This window comes from Hyla sarda, unplaced genomic scaffold (genome assembly GCF_029499605.1).
Source record: "Hyla sarda isolate aHylSar1 unplaced genomic scaffold, aHylSar1.hap1 scaffold_166, whole genome shotgun sequence".
NCBI classification, from domain to species: Eukaryota; Metazoa; Chordata; class Amphibia; order Anura; family Hylidae; genus Hyla; species Hyla sarda.
Window position 1 is genome coordinate 18,591 of NW_026608298.1, and position 22,182 is coordinate 40,772.

Consider the following 22,182-nt stretch of genomic DNA (forward strand, 5'->3'; position numbering starts at 1 on the left):
CCCCTGTATACCTGCTGTGTACTGTCCTGTATATACCCGCTGTGTACTGTCCTGTATATACCTGCTGTGCCCCTGTATACCCGCTGTGTACTGTCCTGTATATACCCGCTGTGTACTGTCCTGTATATACCCGCTGTGTACTGTCCTGTATATACCCGCTGTGTACTGTCCTGTATATACCCGCTGTGTACTGTCCTGTATATACCTGCTGTGTACTGTCCTGTATATACCTGCTGTGTACTGTCCTGTATATACCTGCTGTGTACTGTCCTGTATATACCCGCTGTGTACTGTCCTGTATATACCCGCTGTGTACTGTCCTGTATATACCTGCTGTGTACTGTCCTGTATATACCTGCTGTGTACTGTCCTGTATATACCCGCTGTGTACTGTCCTGTATATACCCGCTGTGTACTGTCCTGTATATACCCGCTGTGTACGGTCCTGTATATACCCGCTGTGTACGGTCCTGTATATACCCGCTGTGTACTGTCCTGTATATACCCGCTGTGTACTGTCCTGTATATACCCGCTGTGTACTGTCCTGTATATACCCGCTGTGTACTGTCCTGTATATACCCGCTGTGTACTGTCCTGTATATACCCGCTGTGTACTGTCCTGTATATACCCGCTGTGTACTGTCCTGTATATACCCGCTGTGTACGGTCCTGTATATACCCGCTGTGTACGGTCCTGTATATACCTGCTGTGTACGGTCCTGTATATACCCGCTGTGTACTGTCCTGTATATACCCGCTGTGTACTGTCCTGTATATACCTGCTGTGCTCCTGTATACCCGCTGTGTACTGTCCTGTATATACCCGCTGTGTACTGTCCTGTATATACCCGCTGTGTACTGTCCTGTATATACCCGCTGTGTACTGTCCTGTATATACCCGCTGTGTACTGTCCTGTATATACCCGCTGTGTACTGTCCTGTATATACCCGCTGTGTACTGTCCTGTATATACCCGCTGTGTACTGTCCTGTATATACCCGCTGTGTACTGTCCTGTATATACCCGCTGTGTACTGTCCTGTATATACCCGCTGTGTACTGTCCTGTATATACCCGCTGTGTACTGTCCTGTATATACCTGCTGTGCCCCTGTATACCCGCTGTGTACTGTCCTGTATATACCCGCTCTGTACTGTCCTGTATATACCCGCTCTGTACTGTCCTGTATATACCTGCTGTGTACTGTCCTGTATATACCCGCTGTGTACTGTCCTGTATATACCCGCTGTGTACTGTCCTGTATATACCCGCTGTGTACTGTCCTGTATATACCCGCTGTGTACTGTCCTGTATATACCCGCTGTGTACTGTCCTGTATATACCCGCTGTGTACTGTCCTGTATATACCCGCTGTGTACTGTCCTGTATATACCTGCTGTGTACTGTCCTGTATATACCTGCTGTGTACTGTCCTGTATATACCTGCTGTGTACTGTCCTGTATATACCCGCTGTGTACTGTCCTGTATATACCCTCTGTGTACTGTCCTGTATATACCTGCTGTGTACTGTCCTGTATATACCCGCTGTGTACTGTCCTGTATATACCCGCTGTGTACTGTCCTGTATATACCCGCTGTGTACTGTCCTGTATATACCCGCTGTGTACTGTCCTGTATATACCCGCTGTGTACTGTCCTGTATATACCCGCTGTGTACTGTCCTGTATATACCTGCTGTGCCCCTGTATACCCGCTGTGTACTGTCCTGTATATACCCGCTGTGTACTGTCCTGTATATACCCGCTGTGTACTGTCCTGTATATACCCGCTGTGTACTGTCCTGTATATACCCGCTGTGTACTGTCCTGTATATACCCGCTCTGTACTGTCCTGTATATACCTGCTGTGTACTGTCCTGTATATACCCGCTGTGTACTGTCCTGTATATACCCGCTGTGTACTGTCCTGTATATACCCGCTGTGTACTGTCCTGTATATACCCGCTGTGTACTGTCCTGTATATACCCGCTGTGTACTGTCCTGTATATACCCGCTGTGTACTGTCCTGTATATACCCGCTGTGTACTGTCCTGTATATACCTGCTGTGCACATAGGATGTCATGGTGCTAGTTCTATCTCTATACTAACCCCTTCCCGCAGAATGACTAGTTCGCGCATCTTGACGTTTGTATGAGTCATACAGTTGTGCGGCGTTGCACGGGTTAACAGGTAGAAGTCACGCTGTTACCAGCTGGAGGCATACTACTACAACTTCCAGCATGCCCTTTGGCTGTCCGGCATGCTGGGAGTTTAGTTTTTCAACAACTGGAGGCACCCTGGTTGGGAAACACTTTCTGTTTCCTAACTCAATGTTTCCCAACCTGTGTGCCTCCAGCTGTTGCAAAACTATAACTCTGAGCATGCCAGACAGCCAGATCTGGAGGTTTGCCCCTCCCATGTGAATGTACAGGGTACAATCACACGGGCGGGGGCTTACAGTGAGTTTCTCACTGCAAGTTAGAGATGCCGCAAATTTTCCGCTGCAGTTCAAACTCCCAGCGGGAAACTCGCTGTGAACCCGACCGTGTGAATGTACTGTAAAAACACTACACTACACCTGCACAAAATAAATCACTACATATACACACACACACCCTTACATGCTGGAAGTCTTACAACAGCTGCAGGCACCCTGTATGGGAATTACTGGTGTATAATACCCCTATGCAAATCCCTAATTTAGTCCTCAAATGCGCATGGTGCTCTCTCCCTTCAGAGCCCTGTCGTATTTCAAGGCAACAGTTTAGGGTCACATATGGGGTATCTCCGTACTCTGGAGAAATTGATTAACAAATTTTTTTGTGTCTTTTTCTCCTTTTACCCCTTTATAAAAAGGTAAAGTTGGGGTCTACACCAGCATGTTAGTGTAAAAAAATTATTTTTTTACACTAACATGCTGGTGTTGCCTCATACTTTGTATTTTCACAAGAGATAAAAGGAAAAAAAGATCACCAAAATTTGTAACGCAATTTCTCCTGAGTACGGAAATACCCCATATGAGGGCGTAAAATGCTCTGCAGGAGCACAACAAGACTCAGGAGTGAGAGTGCACCATATACATTTGAGGTGATTTGCACTGGGGTGGCTAAATGCTGGTGTTATTCCAAATTTTTCATTTTCACAAGGGGTAATAGGAAATAGCCTCCCAAAATTTGTAACCCCATTTCTTCTGAGTATGGAAATACCCCATATATATGTATGTAAAGTGCTCTGCGGGCGAACTACAATGCTCAGAAGAGAAGGAGTGTCATTAGGCTTTTGGAGAGAGAATTTGGCTGGAATTGAAGGCCATGTGTGTTTACAAAGCCCCCATGGTGCCAGAAAAGTGGAACCCCCCCCCCCACATGTGACCCCATTTTGGAAACTACACCCCTCACGGAATGTAATAAGTGGTGCAGTGAGCATTTACACCCCACAGGTGTCTGACATATTTTTGGAACAGTGGTCTGTGAAAATGAAAAGTTTGTGGTGTAAATACTCACTGCACCCCTTATTAAACTCTGTGAGGTGTGTAGTTTCCAAAATAGGGTCACATGTGGGCGGGTCCACTGTTCAGGCACCACGGGGGGCTTTGTAAACGCACATGGCCCCTGACTTCCATTCCAAACAAATTCTCTCTCCAAACGCTCAATGGCGCTCCTCCTCTTCTGAGCATTGTAGTTCGCCAGCAGAGCACTTGACGTATTTCCATACTCAGAAGAGATGGGGTTACAAATTTAGGGGGGGCATTTTCTCCTATAACCTCTTGTAAATTTGGGAAAATATGCATTTTAATAAAAACATTTTTTTATTTTTGTTTATTTACAGATCTGAATTTAACAAAAAGTCATCAAACACCTGTGGGGTGTTAAGTAGGGATCGACCGATTATCGGTTTGGCAATTACCTTGGCGATAATCCGATAATGCCTCGTCCCCAACCACACTGCCCTGGCCAGAGACCGCCGCTGCTCCAGTGCCTCCCCCATCCCCGGTTTTATAATTAGCAGGTCCCGGGGCCCGGGGGTCTGCGCTACTTGCAGCGTCCTGCGTTACACTGTACGCAGCGCAATGACGAGTGACGTCTTCAATGCGACGTCACCATCAGTGTGCACAGTGACAGCTCAGGACGCCGCCGGAGCCAGAAGTAGCGCGGACCCTTGGGCCCCGGGAACTGGTAATTATAAAACCGGGGATGGGGGAGGCAATGGGGCAGCGGTGGTGGTTGGACTAAGGACCGGCAGGGGGAGAGAAGTGGGTGGCATTGGCGGTCTCTGGTCCCGCAAAAGCCTCCGCTTTAAGTCAATGATCTGCAGCCGCTTCTTCGGGGCCGGGGGGGGGGGGGATGGGGGGGTTTATGAGAAATAGCCGATAACTTATACCGGAATATCGGTATAAGTTATCGTCCATCGGCCTGAAAGGCCACAGATTATCGGTATTGGCCCTAAAAAATCTATATCGGTCGATCCCTAGTGTTAAGGCTCCCTCTACCCCTTGTTACGTGCCTTGAGGGTGTAGTTTCCAAAATAGTATGCCATGTGTTTTTTTTTTTTTTATTTATTTATTTTTTGCTGTTCTGGCACCATAGGGGCTTCCTAAATGCGACATGCCCCCCAAAAACCATTTCAGCAAAATTTGCTTTCAAAAAGCCAAATGTGACTCCTTCTCTTCTGAGCATTGTAGTTCGCCCGCAGAGCATTTTACATCCTCACATGGGTTATTTCCATACTCAGAAGAGATGGGGTTACAGATTTTGAGGGGCTTTTTCTCTTATTACCTCTTGTAAAAATGGTAAATTTTGGGGGAAAAATGCATTTTATTGAAAGAAAAAAAAAAAAATCATTTACACATCCGAATTTAACGAAAAGTCATCAATCACCTGTGGGGTGTTAATGCTCCCTCTACCCCTTGTTACGTGCCTTGAGGGGTGTAGTTTCCAAAATAGTATGCCATGTGTGGTTGTTTTTTTTTAAATGTATTTATTTTATAAAGCCGTATATGGTTTTCCGCAAAAAAACGGATACGACCGTATCCGAAACCGTATGCATAGAGACTGCATTGTAAACCGTATTCCAAATGTTGTGTACGGTTGCATCCGTTTTGCCTCGGATACGGTTTTGCCGATTTTTCAACCATTGGCAAAAACGCTGTCGACCACGGTTGGAAAACCGTATGCGAACCGTACGCGGTTCTTTTAACATTGTTGTCTATGAGAACCGTACACAGAATTTCAGAATACGGTTGCACACGGTTTTTCTAATCCATTTTTGGAGTTGACACATGCGCAGATTGGAATTTCAATAGAACAATAGTAACTTTATTAAATTGCTGGAAAACTAATTCCAACAAAATAGCAAAAACTGATGCAAACGGATAGAACCTTACGGGGAAAAACCGTATACATTTTTATTTGGAGTCATACGGTTGTATACGGTTGCATACGGTTTTTGCCATACGTTTTTTTTAGCGGAAAACCGTATACGGTAACCGTATTTGAAAAACGTGGTGTGAACCCAGCCTAATACTGTTCTTTATAGGCTCACTGTGACTGGTGAGCGCAGGGTTAAACATTTTTCGCACTTGTTTCGGTGGAGACTGATTTAGCTGCACTCTCTATATAAGAGCGCCACTTTTGTAACTATCTTGTAAGACAGACGAAACGCGTCACATGTTGCTCCCTTTGTCTGGACTAAAGTACCTTGATTTTACCAAGCATTTCTGCGCTGGACACCCTGCTCTTGTTCTAAATGTGAGATGAGCTATGATTGGCTAAGGCTGCACTCACCCCTCTCAGCACTCCAGGCTGCATTTCCTGATTTTGGACTTCTGCCAGGCCAGCAAGAGTCCAAAGTTTGTGCAAGAGATGGGGGAAATTGTGCTCTGGACAAGTAGGGAGACACCTAGTGGCAGCTTTTTTTTAAACAGAAATAAAATATAGACAACTTCATTTTTATTTTATTTTAAACAAAGTATATTAAAAAGATTTTTTATTTACCATATGGAGTGCAATAGGAATTTTTTTTTTAATGAGAGTGCCCATTTATCCCCTTAACCACTTAACCCCTTAAGGACCCAGCCCAAATATACCTTAAGGACCCGGCCATTTTTTGAACATCTGACCACTGTCACTTTAAACATTAATAACTCTGGAATGCTTTTACCTTTCATTCTGATTCCGAGATTGTTTTTTCGTGACATATTCTACTTTATGTTAGTGGTAAAATTTTGTCGATACTTGCATCATTTCTTGGTGAAAAATTCCAAAATTTGATGAAAAAATGGAAAATTTTGCATTTTTTTAACTTTGAAGCTCTCTGCTTGTAAGGAAAATGGATATTCCAAATAAATTATACATTGATTCACATATACAATATGTCTACTTTATGTTTGCATCATAAAATTGACGTGTTTTTACTTTTGGAAGACATCAGAGGGCTTCAAAGTTCAGCAGCAATTTTCCAATTTTTCACAAAATTTTCAAAATCGGAATTTTTCAGGGACCAGTTCAGTTTTGAAGTGGATTTGAAGGGCCTTCATATTAGAAATACCCCACAAATGACCCCATTATAAAAACTGCACCCCTCAAAGTATTCAAAATGACATTCAGTAAGTGTGTTAACCCTTTAGGTGTTTCACAGGAATAGCAGCAAAGTGAAGGAGAAAATTCAAAATCTTCATTTTTTACACTCGCATGTTCTTGTAGACCCAGTTTTTGAATTTTTACAAGGGGTAATAGATGAAAAATCCCCCCAAAATTTGTAACCCAATTTCTCTCGAGTAAGGAAATAGCTCATATGTGTATGTCAAGTGTTCGGCGGGTGCACTAGAGGCCTCAGAAAGGAAGGAGTGACAATAGGATTTTGGAGAGGGAATTTTGCTGAAATGGTTTTTGGGGGGCATGTCACATTTAGGAAGCCCCTATGGTGCCAGAACAGCAGAAAACCCCAACATGGCATACTATTTTGGAAACTAGACCCCTCAAGGCACGTAACAAGGGGTCCAGTGAGCCTTAACACCCCACAGGTGTTTGACGACTTTTCGTTAAAGTCGGATGTGTAAATGAAAAAAAAATTTTTTCACTAAAGTGCAGTTTTTCCCCCAAATTTACCATTTTTACAAAGGGTAATGGGAGAAAATGCCCCCCCAAATTTGTAACCCCATCTCTTCTGAGTATGGAAATACCCCATGTTAGGATGTAAAATGCTTTGCGGGCAAACTACAATGCTCAGAAGAGAAGGAGTCACATTTGGCTTTTTGAAAGCAACTTTTGCTGAAATGGTTTTTTGGGGGCATGTCGCATTTAGGAAGCCCCTGTGGTGCCAGAACAGCAAAAAATACCCACATGGCATACTATTTTGGAAACTACACCCCTCAAGGAACGTAACAAGGGGTCCGCTGAGCCTTAACACCCCACAGGTGTTTGACGACTTTTCGTTAAAGTTGGATGTGTAAATGAAAAATTTTTTTTTTTTTACTAAAATGCAGTTTTTCCCCAAAATTTTACATTTTTACAAGGGGTAATAGGAGAAAATGACCCCCAAATTGTGTAACCCCATTTCTTCTGAGTATGGAAATACCCCATGTTAGGACGTAAAATGCTCTGCTGGCGAACTACAATGCTCAGAAGAGGAGGAGCGCCATTGAGCTTTTGGAAAGAGAATTAGTTTGGAATGGTAGTCAGGGGCCATGTGCATTTACAAAGCCCCCCGTGGTGCCAGAACAGTGGAACCCCCCACATGTGACCCCATTTTGGAAACTACACCCCTCACAGAATTTAATAAGGGGTGCAGTGAGTATTTACACCCCACAGAACTTTGGAACAGTGGGCTGTGCAAATGAAAAAGTTTATTTTTCATTTTTACGGACCACTGTTCCAAAAATCTGTCAGACATCTGTGGGGCGTAAATTCTCAATGTACCCCTTATTACATTACGTGAGGGGTGTAGTTTCCAAAATGGGGTCACATGTGTCGGGGGTCCATTGTTCTGGCACTATGGGGGCTTTGTAAACACATGTGGCCTTCAATTCCGGACAAATTTTCTCTACAAAATCCGAATGGCGCTCCTTCTCTTCTGAGCATTGTAGTTCGCCCGCAGAGCACTTTAAATTTACATATGGGGTATGTTCTTACTCAGAAGAGATGGGTTTACAAATTTGGGGGGGCTTTTTTCCTATTTCCCGATGTGAAAATGAAAAATTTAGGGTAACACCAGCATTTTAGTGAAAAAATATAATTTTTTTCATTTTCCCATCCAACTTTAATGAAAATTCGTCAAACACCTGTGGGGTGTTCAGGCTCACTATACCCCTTGTCACGTTCGGTGAGGGGTGTAGTTTCCAAAATGGGTATTTTTTTTTTTTTTGCGTTTGTCAGAACCGCTGTAAAATCAGCCACCCCTGTGCAAATCACCAATTTAGGCCTCAAATGTACATGGTGCACTCTCACTCCTGAGCCTTGTTGTGCGTCCGCAGAACATTTTACGCTCACATCTGGGGTATTTCTGTACTCAGGAGAAATTGCGTTACAAATTTTGGGGGTCTTTTTTACCTTTTACCGCTTGTGGAAATAAAAAGTATGGGGCAACACCAGCATGTTAGTGTAAAAAAATAAAACATTTTTACACTAACAGGCTGTTGTAGCCCCCAATTTTTCCTTTTCACAAGCGGTAAAAGGAAAAAAAGCCCCCCAAAATTTGTAGTGTAATTTCTCCCGAGTACAGAGATACCCCATATGTGGCCCTAAACTGTTGCCTTGAAATACGACAGGGCTCCGAAGTAAGAGAGCACCATGCGCATTTGAGGACTAAATTAGGGATTGCATAGGGGTGGACATAGGGGTATTCTACGCCAGTGATTCCCAAACAGGGTGCCTCCAGCTGTTGCTAAACTCCCAGCATGCCTGGACAGTCAGTGGCTGCCCAGAAATGCTGGGAGTTGTTGTTTTGCAACAGCTGGAGGCTCCGTTTTGGAAATCCTGCCGTACAAGACGTTCTAAATTGTTTATTGGGGGGGGGGGGGGGCAGTGTAAGGGGTGTATATGTTGTGTTTTACCATTTATTAGGTGTTAGTGTAGTGTAGTGTTTTTAGGGTACATTCACACTGGCGGGTTACGGTGAATTTCCCGCTAGGAGTTTGCACTGCGGCAAAGAATTTTCCGCAGCCCAAACTTGAAGCAGGAAATTTACTGTAAACCCGCCTATGTGAATGTACCCTGTACGTTCACATGGGGGGGCAAACCTCCAGCTGTTTCAAAACTACAACTCCCAGCATGTACTGACAGACCGTGCATGCTGGGAGTTGTAGTTTTGCAACAGCTGGAGGCACACTGGTTGGAAAACCTTCAGTTAGGTTCTGTTACCTAACTCAATATTTTCCAACCAGTGTGCCTCCAGCTGTTGCAAAACTACAACTCCCAGCATGTACTAATCACCGAAGGGCATGCTGGGAGATGTAGTTATGCAATAGCTGGAGGTACCCAACTACAACTCCCAGCATGCCGAGACAGCTGTTTGCTTTCTGGGCATGCTGGGAATTGCAGTTTTGCAACATCTGGAGAGCTACAGTTTTTAGACCACTGCACAGTGATCTCCAAACTGTGGACCTCCAGATGTTACAAAACTACAACTCCCAGCATGTCCAGACAACAAACAGCTATGTGGGCATGCTAGGAGTTGTAGTTTTGCAACATCTGGAGGGATATAGTTTAGAGACCACTGTATAGTGGTCTCAAACTGCAGCCCTCCAGCTGTTGCAAAACTACATATTCCAGCATGCCCAAACAGCTGTCTGGGCATGCTGGGAGTTGTAGTTTTGCAACATCTGGAGGGCTACAGTTAGAGACCACGGTCTCAGACTGTAGCCCTCCAGATCTACTTACCGGCTTCCGTAGGATCCCGGCAGCCGTCCTCTTCTGACGCACGTGACGCCGCCCGCCGATCAACGTCGCCGCAGCCTCCGGACGGGTAAGTGGACGTCGGCGCCCGGTCCCCTTCGGTTCCCCGTTCTGCCCCGCCTATTGTGGGAGGGCAGAACGGGGAAAACGAAAGTTAACCCCCCCGCCCCCGGTCTGCTATTGGTCGTCGCTTCTGACGATCAATAGCAGACCAATAGCAGGGATAGGAGGGGTGGCAACCCTGCCACCTCACTCCTATGCCTACAGGGGGATCGTGGGTGTCTTGGACAACCGCGATCCCCCTTCTATTCCGGGTCACCGGGTCACAATAGACCCGTATGACCCGGAATCGGCGCAAATCGCAAGTGTGAATTCACTTGCGATTTGCGCCGATCGCCGACGGGGGGGGGTCTGATGACCCCCCTGGGCATTTGCACGGGGTGCCTGCTGATTGATATCAGCAGTCACCCCGGCCCGGTCCCCGCCTGGCGCGCGGTGGGGACCGAAATTCCCACGGGCGTATGGATACGCCCTGGGTCCTTAAGTACCAGGACGTCAAGGCGTATCCATACGCCCTAGGTCCTTAAGTGGTTAAAGGGGTACTCCGGTGGAAAACTTTTTTTTTTTTTTTTTGTTAAATCAACTGGTGCCAGAAAGTTAAACAGATTTGTAAATGACTTCTATTAAAAAAAATCTTAATCCTTCCAGTACTTATTAGCTGCTGAATACTACAGAGGAAATTCTTAACTATTTTGGAACACCAAGCTCTCTGCTGACCTCACGAGCACAGTGCTCTCTGCTGACCTCACGAGCACAGTGCTCTCTGCTGACATCTCTGTCCATTTTAGGAACTATCCAGAGCAGCATATGTTTTCTATGGGGATTTTCTCCTACTCTGGACAGTTCTTAAAATGGACAGAGGTGTCAGCAGAGAACACTGTGGTTCATGATGTCAGCAGAGAGCTCTGTGTTCCAAAATAGTTAAGAATTTCCTCTATAGTATTCAGCAGCTAATAAGTACTGGAAGGATTAAGATTTTTTTTGTAATAGAAGTAATTTACAAATGTGTTTAACTTTCTGGCACCAGTTGATTTAAAAAATAAAATAAAATAAATAAAAAAGAACGCTTTCCACCGGAGTACCACTTTAACCCCTTAACGACAATGGACGTAAATGTACGTCGTGGTACCTAACGCACCATGACGTACATTTACGCACCACCATGATCGCGAGCACCAGAGCGGTGCTCGCGTCAAGCCCGGCAGGTCACGGCTGCTATCAGCAGCCAGGGACCCGCCAGTAATGGCGGACATCCGCAATCGTGCGGATGTCCGCCATTAACCCCTCAGATGCCGTGATCAATACAGATCACGGCATCTGCAGCAGTGCGGTACTTTGCATGGATGATCGGATCGCCCGCGGCGCTGCCGCGGGGATCCCATCATTCAGCATGGCGGCCGGAGCTCCCCTCACCTGGCTCCGGCCGTCTCCCGGGGTCTTCTGCTCTGGTCTGAGATCGAGCAGACGATCACCGATAATACTGATCAGCGCGATACCCTATACATAGCACTAAACAGTATTAGCAATCAACTGATTGCAATGAATAGTCCCCTATGGGGACATAAAAAGTGTAAAAAAAAAAGAAAAAAAAATTTAAAAAAATTACGTTTAAAAATGTAAAATAAGTTTTCAAAATTGAAAAATCCCCTCCCCCAATAAAAAAGAAAAACGTACATTTTTCCAATTTTACCTCAAAAAAGCGTAATAAAAAAAAAATACACATATTTGGTATCGCTGCATGCATAAAAGCCTGAACTATTAAAATATATGGTTAATCATCCCGTATGGTGAACGGCGTAAACGTAAAAAAAAGTCCAAAATTGCTGCTTTTTTGTCACATTTTATTCCAAAAAAAAAAAATATATAAAAAAGTTAATAAAAAGTAAAACCTAAGCAAAAGTGATACTGATAAAAACTACAGATCATGGCGCAAAATATGAGCCCTCATACCGCACCATATACGGAAAAATGAGAAAGTTATAGGTGGTCAAAATAGGGCAATTTCAAGCATAACATACAAATTTTGTTAAAATAGTTTGAGATTTTTTTTAAGCGATAAAATTATAGAAAAGCGAATAAGATGGGGATCATTATAATCGTATTGACCGCCAGAATAAAGAAAACGTCATTTTTACCGGAAAGTGTATGGCGTGAAAACAAAAACCTTCCAAAATTAGCTAAATTGCGGTTTTCTTTTCAATTTTCCCACATAAATAATATTTTTCGGTTTGCGCCGTACATTTTATGGTAAAATAAGCGATTTCATTACAAAGTACAATTGGTGACGCAAAAAAAACCCAAAACCTCATACGGGTCTGTGGATGGAAATATAAGAGAGTTATGAGGAGGAAAAAAAAACGAAAACGCAAAAATACAATTGGTCTGGTCCTTAAGGGGTTAATGGCGGACATCAGCGCAATCGCTGATGTCTGTCATTACCCGCGGGGTCCCTGGCTGCTGATAGCGGTCCAATACCGCTCCAATGCTCGTGTCGTGTATAGGACGTAAATGTATGTCCTGGTGCGTTGGGCACCAGGACGTACATTTACGCCCTATGTCGTTAAGGGGTTAAAGAAGATGTCCAGTGCTTAGAAATGTCTGATTACAGGGTGTCCGACCGCTGGGACCCCCAAGATCTCCCGTAAGGGGTCCCCGCTCTGCGCTGCTAGAGCGCGTTTGGTACCCAGCACGTCAGCTGGTATAAACACGCCCCCCTCCATTCATCTCTATGGGAGAGGCGGAGACACGTTGTGTCTCCGCCTCTCCCATAGGGATGAATGGAGGGGGCGTGTTTATACCAGCTGACCTGCTGTACGCGAACCGTCATACACAGCAGCTCAGCCGGAGGGGGCCCCATACGGGAGATCGCGGGGGTCCCAGAAGATGGGGGATACATTACTTAGCGCCGGACATCTTCTTTAACCCCTTCACTAATAAAAGTTTATATCACCCCCTCCCCCCCCTCTTCTCCTGTTAAATAAAATCGTGAAACATATAAAATATGCGGCGTCACCGCGCGGGTAAACGTCCGAACTATAGAAATATAACGTGATTTAGACCGCACAGTCAATGGCGTATACATAAAAAAATACCAAAATGTCCAGAATTGCGTATTTTTGGTCACTTTGTATAACCTAAAAAAAGTGATTAAAAAGTCCCATCAAAAACAAAAATGATAGCGGAAAAAAAACGACAGATCAAGGCGCCAAAACATGACCCGCGCACATCCCCGTATACAGAAAATAAGAAAGATATTGACGTCAGAAGAGGGGGATTCGATGTATACTAATTGTCTCACGAAAAGTAGTCAAATAAAACCAAACCTATATAAATTGGGGATCGCTGTAATCGTATGGACCTACAGAAAAACGTAAATATGTACCTTTAACTGTAAAGTGTCCTGCATAGAAACGGGGTGTCCCCAGCTGTCGCAAAACTACAACTCCCAGCATGACCAGACAGCCGTTCACTCTCCAGGAATGCTGGGAGTTGTAGTTTTGCAAAAGCTGGAGGACCACAGTTAGGAGACCACTGCCAAAGACCCATAATTCCCGGCCACAGGCTTTGCTCGGTCTTTGCTGCCCTCCAGTGGCTGAATCACGCATCGTCAACAAAAGCGCCTGCCAATCAACACGCATGCGTAGAGTGTTTTTTTTTTTTTTTCTTGCGCATTCACGTCACGCACGTCACTTTCCTACTCCCGAGCATGCGCGTCTTATTGTGCAGGGAGAGCTCGCTTTGCGCACGCGCGGTTTTCGGTACCGGTACCGGGAGTCGGTGAGCTCCGATAAACGTCATGCTGGAGAAAAAACCCTCAGGTGAGGCCGGTACCGGCAGGGGGCGACACGTGGGCCGCCTCCGGGTACAACCTGCCCCGGTATTAATAGAGTCACATGACGAGTGAGGTATCTGAGCCCCCGATGTGTGATACTCCTTCAGAAAACTGCTCCACAATACAGTCCTCGCCGTGTTCTGACCGATCTGTATAGTGTATCTAAGCCTAGTGGGTGATACTGTCTGCTGAACTGTGTATCTAAACCTAGTGTGTGATACTGGCAGCTGAGCTGTGTATCTAAGCCTAGTATGTGATACTGTCTGCTGAACTGTGTATCTAACCCTAGTGTGTGATACTGTCTGTTGAGCTGTGTATCTAACCCGAGTGTGAGATACTGGCTGCGGAGCTGTGTATCTAACCCTAGTGTGTGATACTGGCTGCTGAACTGTGTATCTAAGTCTACTGTGTGATACTGTCTGCTGAACTGTGTATCTAAGTCTAGTGTGTGATACTGTCTGCTGAACTGTGTATCTAAGTCTAGTGTGTGATACTGTCTGCTGAACTGTGTATCTAACCCTAGTGTGTGATACTGGCTGCTGAGCTGTGTATCTACCCCTAGTGTGTGATACTGTCTGCTGAGCTGTGTATCTAACCCTAGTGTGAGATACTGGCTGCGGAGCTGTGTATCTAACCCTAGTGTGTGATACTGTCTGCTGAGCTATGTATCTAAGTTCAGTGTGTGATACTGTCTGCTGAGCTGTGTATCTAAGCCTAGTGTGTGATACTGTCTGCTGAGCTGTGTATCTAACCCTAGTGTGAGATACTGGCTGCGGAGCTGTGTATCTAACCCTAGTGTGAGATACTGGCTGCGGAGCTGTGTATCTAACCCTAGTGTGTGATACTGGCTGCTGAGCTGTGTATCTAACCCTAGTGTGAGATACTGGCTGCGGAGCTGTGTATCTAACCCTAGTGTGTGATACTGTCTGCTGAACTGTGTATCTAAGTTCAGTGTGTGATACTGTCTGCTGAGCTGTGTATCTAAGCCTAGTGTGTGATACTGTCTGCTGAACTGTGTATCTAACCCTAGTGTGATACTGTCTGCTGAACTGTGTATCTAACCCTAGTGTGATACTGGCAGCTGAGCTGTGTATCTAACCCTAGTGTGATACTGTCTGCTGAACTGTGTATCTAAGCCTAGTGTGTGATACTGTCTGCTGAACTGTGTATCTAACCCTAGTGTGTGATACTGTCTGCTGAACTGTGTATCTAACCCTAGTGTGATACTGGCAGCTGAGCTGTGTATCTAACCCTAGTGTGATACTGTCTGCTGAACTGTGTATCTAAGCCTAGTGTGTGATACTGTCTGCTGAGCTGTGTATCTAACCCTTGTGTGATACTGTCTGCTGAACTGTGTATCTAAGCCTAGTGTGTGATACTGTCTGCTGAACTGTGTATCTAACCCTAGTGTGTGATACTGTCTGCTGAGCTGTGTATCTAACCCTAGTGTGATACTGTCTGCTGAACTGTGTATCTAACCCTAGTGTGTGATACTGTATGCTGAGCTGTGTATCTAACCCTAGTGTGATACTGTCTGCTGAACTGTGTATCTAAGCCTAGTGTGTGATACTGTCTGCTGAACTGTGTATCTAACCCTAGTGTGTGATACTGTCTGCTGAGCTGTGTATCTAACCCTAGTGTGATACTGTCTGCTGAACTGTGTATCTAACCCTAGTGTGTGATACTGTATGCTGAGCTGTGTATCTAACCCTAGTGTGATACTGTCTGCTGAGCTGTGTATCTAAGCCTAGTGGGTGATACTGTCTGCTGAACTGTGTATCTAACCCTAGTGTGAGATACTAGCTGCGGAGCTGTGTATCTAACCCTAGTGTGTGATACTGTCTGCTGAGCTGTGTATCTAAGCCTAGTGTGTGATACTGTCTGCTGAACTGTGTATCTAACCCTAGTGTGTGATACTGTCTGCTGAACTGTGTATCTAACCCTAGTGTGATACTGTCTGCTGAGCTGTGTATCTACCCCTAGTGTGTGATACTGTCTGCTGAACTGTGTATCTAACCCTAGTGTGTGATACTGTCTGCTGAACTGTGTATCTAACCCTAGTGTGATACTGTCTGCTGAACTGTGTATCTAAGCCTAGTGTGTGATACTGTATGCTGAGCTGTGTATCTAACCCTAGTGTGATACTGTCTGCTGAACTGTGTATCTAACCCTAGTGTGTGATACTGGCAGCTGAGCTGTGTATCTAACCCTAGTGTGATACTGGCAGCTGAGCTGTGTATCTAACCCTAGTGTGTGATACTGGCTGCTGAGCTGTGTATCTAACCCTAGTGTGATACTGTCTGCTGAACTGTGTATCTAACCCTAATGTGTGATACTGTCTGCTGAGCTGTGTATCTACCCCTAGTGTGTGATACTGGCTGCTGAACTGTGTATCTAAGCCTAGTGTGTGATACTGTCTGCTGAACTGTGTATCTAAGCCTAGTGTGTGATACTGTCTGCTGAGCTGTGTATCTAACTCTAGGGTGTGATACTGTCTGCTGATCTGTGTATCTAACCCTAGTGTGTGATACTGGCTGCTGAACTGTGTATCTAAGCCTAGTGTGTGATACTGGCTGCTGAGCTGTGTATCTAAGCCTAGTGTGTGATACTGTCTGCGGAGCTGTGTATCTAACCCTAGTGTGTGTGATACTGTCTGCTGAGCTGTGTATCTAACCCTAGTGTGTGATACTGTATGCTGAGCTGTGTATCTAACCCTAGTGTGATACTGTCTGCTGAACTGTGTATCTAACCCTAGTGTGATACTGGCAGCTGAGCTGTGTATCTAACCCTAGTGTGATACTCTCTGCTGAACTGTGTATCTAAGCCTAGTGTGTGATACTGTCTGCTGAACTGTGTATCTAACCCTAGTGTGTGATGCTGTCTGCTGAGCTGTGTATCTACCCCTAGTGTGTGATACTGGCTGCTGAACTGTGTATCTAAGCCTAGTGTGTGATACTGTCTGCTGAACTGTGTATCTAAGCCTAGTGTGAGATACTGGCTGCGGAGCTGTGTATCTAACCATAGTGTGTGATACTGGCTGCGGAGCTGTGTATCTAACCATAGTGTGTGATACTGGCTGCTGAGCTGTGTATCTAAGCCTAGTGTGTGATACTGTCTGCTGAACTGTGTATCTAAGTCTGTTGTGTGATACTGTCTGCTGAGCTGTGTATCTAACCCTAGTGTGATACTGTCTGCTGAACTGTGTATCTAACCCTAGAGTGTGATACTGTCTGCTGAACTGTGTATCTAACCCTAGTGTGTGATACTGGCTGCTGAGCTATGTATCTAAGCCTAGTGTGTGATACTGTCTGCTGAACTGTGTATCTAAGCCTAGTGTGTGATACTGGCTGCGGAGCTGTGTATCTAACCCTAGTGTGTGATACTGGCTGCTGAACTGTGTATCTAAGTCTAGTGTGTGATACTGGCTGCTGAGCTGTGTATCTGTCTATTGTGTGATACTGTCTGCTGAACTGTGTATCTAAGGCTGTTGTGTGATACTGTCTGCTCAGCTGTGAATCCAATCCTATTGTGTAATTCTGACTTCTGAGCTGCGTATGTAAGCTAATTGTGTGATACTGTCTGCTCAGCTATGTATCCAAGCCTATTGTGTGATACTGTCTGCTGAGCTGTGTATCTAAGCCTATTGAGTAGCATTGTGTGCTTGGCTGTGTATCTAATCCTCTTGTATGTGATAGTGTCTTCTCAGCTGTGTATCTAAGCTTATGGGGTGTTATACACTGCTCAATAAACTGAAGGTGACCCTGTGATAACAGATCCTGGATCTGAATGATCGTATGAAATCCTTTCCTCTTTACGTTGCATTACAATGATCAATGGGAATCATTAACCCCTGGAGGTCTGGATATGGAGTCTACAGGCCGATCCAACTTTATGTAATGTCCTTAATACAAGTCCCAATGAGGCTCAGTAGTGTGTGTGGCCTCCACGTGCCCGTATGACCTTCCTACAGCGCCTGGGCATGCTCCTGATGAGGTGGTGGATGGTCTCCTGAGGGATGTCCTCCCAGACCTGGACTAAAGCATCCGCCAACTCCTGGACAGTCTGTGGTGGATGGAGCGAGACGTCCCAGATGTGCTCAATCGGATTCAGGGGAACGGGCGGCCAGTCCATAGCATCAATGCCTTCCTCTTGTAGGAACTGCTGACACACTCCAGACACATGAGGTCTAGCATTGTCTTGTATTAGGAGGAACCCAACCACACCAGCATATGGTCTCACAAGGGGTCTGAGGATCTCATCTCGGTACCTAATGGCAGTCAGGCTACCTCTGGCAAGTACATGGAGGGCTGTGCAGCCCCCCAAAGAAATGCCACCCCACACCATTACTGACCCACCGCCAAACTGATCATGCTGGAGGATGTTGCAGGCAGCAGGACGTTCTCCACGGCGTCTCCAGTCTCTGTCATGTCTGTCACATGTGCTCAGTGTGAACCTGCTTTCATCTTGCACAAAGGCGGAGGTAGCGGTCCTGCTGCTGGGTTGTTGCCCTCCTACGGCCTCCTCCACGTCTCCTGATGTACTGGCCTGTCTCCTGGTAGCGCCTCCATGCTCTGGACACTACGCTGAGAGACACAGCAAACCTTCTTGTCACAGCTCGCATTGATGTGCCATCCTGGATGAGCTGCACTACCTGAGCCACTTGTGTGGGTTGTAGACTCCGTCTCATGCTAACACTAGAGTGAAAGCACCGCCAGCATTCAAAAGTGACCAAAACATCAGCCAGGAAGCATAGTGACTGAGAAGTGGTCTGTGGTCACCACCTGCAGAACCACTCCTTTATTGGGGGTGTCTTGCTAATTGCCTATAATTTCCACGTGTTGTCTGTTCCATGTTCCATTGATTATCAATCAGTGTTCTTCCTGAGTGGACAGTGGGATCTCACACAAGTGTCAGTGACTTGGAGTTACATTGTGGTGTTTGTGCACTTTCTGCTGAGCCTCTGTATCTTTTCCTCTCCTGTGACGTATCTAATCCAGTCATGTGTGATACACTCTTCTGATCCCTCCAGTGCGCTCCAATGACCCCTCTCAGCGGAGGGTCTTGGACTCGGCCACTCGGCAGCGACGTCTGAACCGCCAGCTGGAGGCGCTAGAGAAGGACAACTTCCAGGACGACCCTCACTCCAACCTCCCCCAACTCAAGAGGCTGCCGCAGTTTGATGACGACAACGAAACCGGTAAGTGATGATTATAATAAGGTCATGTGACCTCATAGAGGAGATAACAGAGAACAATAGCTGTAGTGTATATAATAGATCACTAGTGACCTCATAGAGGAGATAACAGAGAACAATAGCTGTAGTGTATATAATAGATCACTAGTGACCTCATAGAGGAGATAACAGAGGACAATAGCTGTAGTGTATATAATAGATCACTAGTGACCTCATAGAGGTGATAACAGAGAACAATAGCTGTAGTGTATATAATAGATCACTAGTGACCTCATAGAGGAGATAACAGAGGACAATAGCTGTAGTGTATATAATAGATCACTAGTGACCTCATAGAGGAGATAACAGAGAACAATAGCTGTAGTGTATATAATAGATCACTAGTGACCTCATAGAGGAGATAACAGAACAATAGCTGTAGTGTATATAATAGATCACTAGTGACCTCATAGAGGAGATAACAGAACAATAGCTGTAGTGTATATAATAGATCACTAGTGACCTCATAGAGGAGATAACAGAGGACAATAGCTGTAGTGTATATAATAGATCACTAGTGACCTCATAGAGGAGATAACAGAACAATAGCTGTAGAGTATATAATAGATCACTAGTGACCTCATAGAGGAGATAACAGAGAACAATAGCTGTAGTGTATATAATAGATCACTAGTGACCTCATAGAGGAGATAACAGAGGACAATAGCTGTAGTGTATATAATAGATCACTAGTGACCTCATAGAGGAGATAACAGAGAACAATAGCTGTAGTGTATATAATAGATCACTAGTGACCTCATAGAGGAGATAACAGAGAACAATAGCTGTAGTGTATATAATAGATCACTAGTGACCTCATAGAGGAGATAACAGAGAACAATAGCTGTAGTGTATATAATAGATCACTAGTGACCTCATAGAGGAGATAACAGAACAATAGCTGTAGTGTATATAATAGATCACTAGTGACCTCATAGAGGAGATAACAGAACAATAACTGTAGTGTATATAATAGATCACTAGTGACCTCATAGAGGAGATAACAGAGGACAATAGCTGTAGTGTATATAATAGATCACTAGTGACCTCATAGAGGAGATAACAGAGAACAATAGCTGTAGTGTATATAATAGATCACTAGTGACCTCATAGAGGAGATAACAGAGAACAATAGCTGTAGTGTATATAATAGATCACTAGTGACCTCATAGAGGAGATAACAGAGGACAATAGCTGTAGTGTATATAATAGATCACTAGTGACCTCATAGAGGTGATAACAGAGGACAATAGCTGTAGTGTATATAATAGATCACTAGTGACCTCATAGAGGAGATAACAGAACAATAGCTGTAGTGTATATAATAGATCACTAGTGACCTCATAGAGGAGATAACAGAGAACAATAGCTGTAGTGTATATAATAGATCACTAGTGACCTCATAGAGGAGATAACAGAACAATAGCTGTAGTGTATATAATAGATCACTAGTGACCTCATAGAGGAGATAACAGAGAACAATAGCTGTAGTGTATATAATAGATCACTAGTGACCTCATAGAGGAGATAACGGAGAACAATAGCTGTAGTGTATATAATAGATCACTAGTGACCTCATAGAGGAGATAACAGAGGACAATAGCTGTAGTGTATATAATAGATCACTAGTGACCTCATAGAGGAGATAACAGAGAACAATAGCTGTAGTGTATATAATAGATCACTAGTGACCTCATAGAGGAGATAACAGAACAATAGCTGTAGTGTATATAATAGATCACTAGTGACCTCATACAGGAGATAACAGAACAATAGCTGTAGTGTATATAATAGATCACTAGTGACCTCATAGAGGAGATAACAGAACAATAGCTGTAGTGTATATAATAGATCACTAGTGACCTCATAGAGGAGATAACAGAACAATAGCTGTAGTGTATATAATAGATCACTAGTGACCTCATAGAGGAGATAACAGAACAATAGCTGTAGTGTATATAATAGATCACTAGTGACCTCATAGAGGAGATAACAGAGAACAATAGCTGTAGTGTATATAATAGATCACTAGTGACCTCATAGAGGAGATAACAGAGAACAATAACTGTAGTGTATATAATAGATCACTAGTGACCTCATAGAGGAGATAACAGAGAACAATAGCTGTAGTGTATATAATAGATCACTAGTGACCTCATAGAGGAGATAACAGAACAATAGCTGTAGTGTATATAATAGATCACTAGTGACCTCATAGAGGAGATAACAGAACAATAGCTGTAGTGTATATAATAGATCACTAGTGACCTCATAAAGGAGATAACAGAGAACAATAGCTGTAAGTGTATATAATAGATCACTAGTGACCTCATAGAGGAGATAACAGAACAATAGCTGTAGTGTATATAATAGATCACTAGTGACCTCATAGAGGAGATAACAGAACAATAGCTGTAGTGTATATAATAGATCACTAGTGACCTCATAGAGGAGATAACAGAACAATAGCTGTAGTGTATATAATAGATCACTAGTGACCTCATAGAGGAGATAACAGAGAACAATAGCTGTAGTGTATATAATAGATCACTAGTGACCTCATAGAGGAGATAACAGAGGACAATAGCTGTAGTGTATATAATAGATCACTAGTGACCTCATAGAGGAGATAACAGAACAATAGCTGTAGTGTATATAATAGATCACTAGTGACCTCATAGAGGAGATAACAGAGAACAATAGCTGTAGTGTATATAATAGATCACTAGTGACCTCATAGAGGAGATAACAGAACAATAGCTGTAGTGTATATAATAGATCACTAGTGACCTCATAGAGGAGATAACAGAGACAATAGCTGTAGTGTATATAATAGATCACTAGTGACCTCATAGAGGAGATAACAGAACAATAGCTGTAGTGTATATAATAGATCACTAGTGACCTCATAGAGGAGATAACAGAGGACAATAGCTGTAGTGTATATAATAGATCACTAGTGACCTCATAGAGGAGATAACAGAGGAACAATAGCTGTAGTGTATATAATAGATCACTAGTGACCTCATAGAGGAGATAACAGAACAATAGCTGTAGTGTATATAATAGATCACTAGTGACCTCATAGAGGAGATAACAGAGGACAATAGCTGTAGTGTATATAATAGATCACTAGTGACCTCATAGTGATGATAACAGAGGACA

General features: G+C 44.2%; 1 long non-coding RNA gene across 1 annotated transcript; it reads left to right on the top strand.

Annotated features, from left to right (window-relative positions):
• The first annotated feature begins 13,775 nt into the window (after positions 1-13,775).
• LOC130311710 (uncharacterized) lies at positions 13,776-18,986 on the top strand. The gene is made up of 2 exons (XR_008860016.1): positions 13,776-13,857; positions 18,814-18,986. It is a non-coding gene; the product is annotated as an uncharacterized LOC130311710 (long non-coding RNA).
• The last annotated feature ends 3,196 nt before the right edge of the window (positions 18,987-22,182 follow it).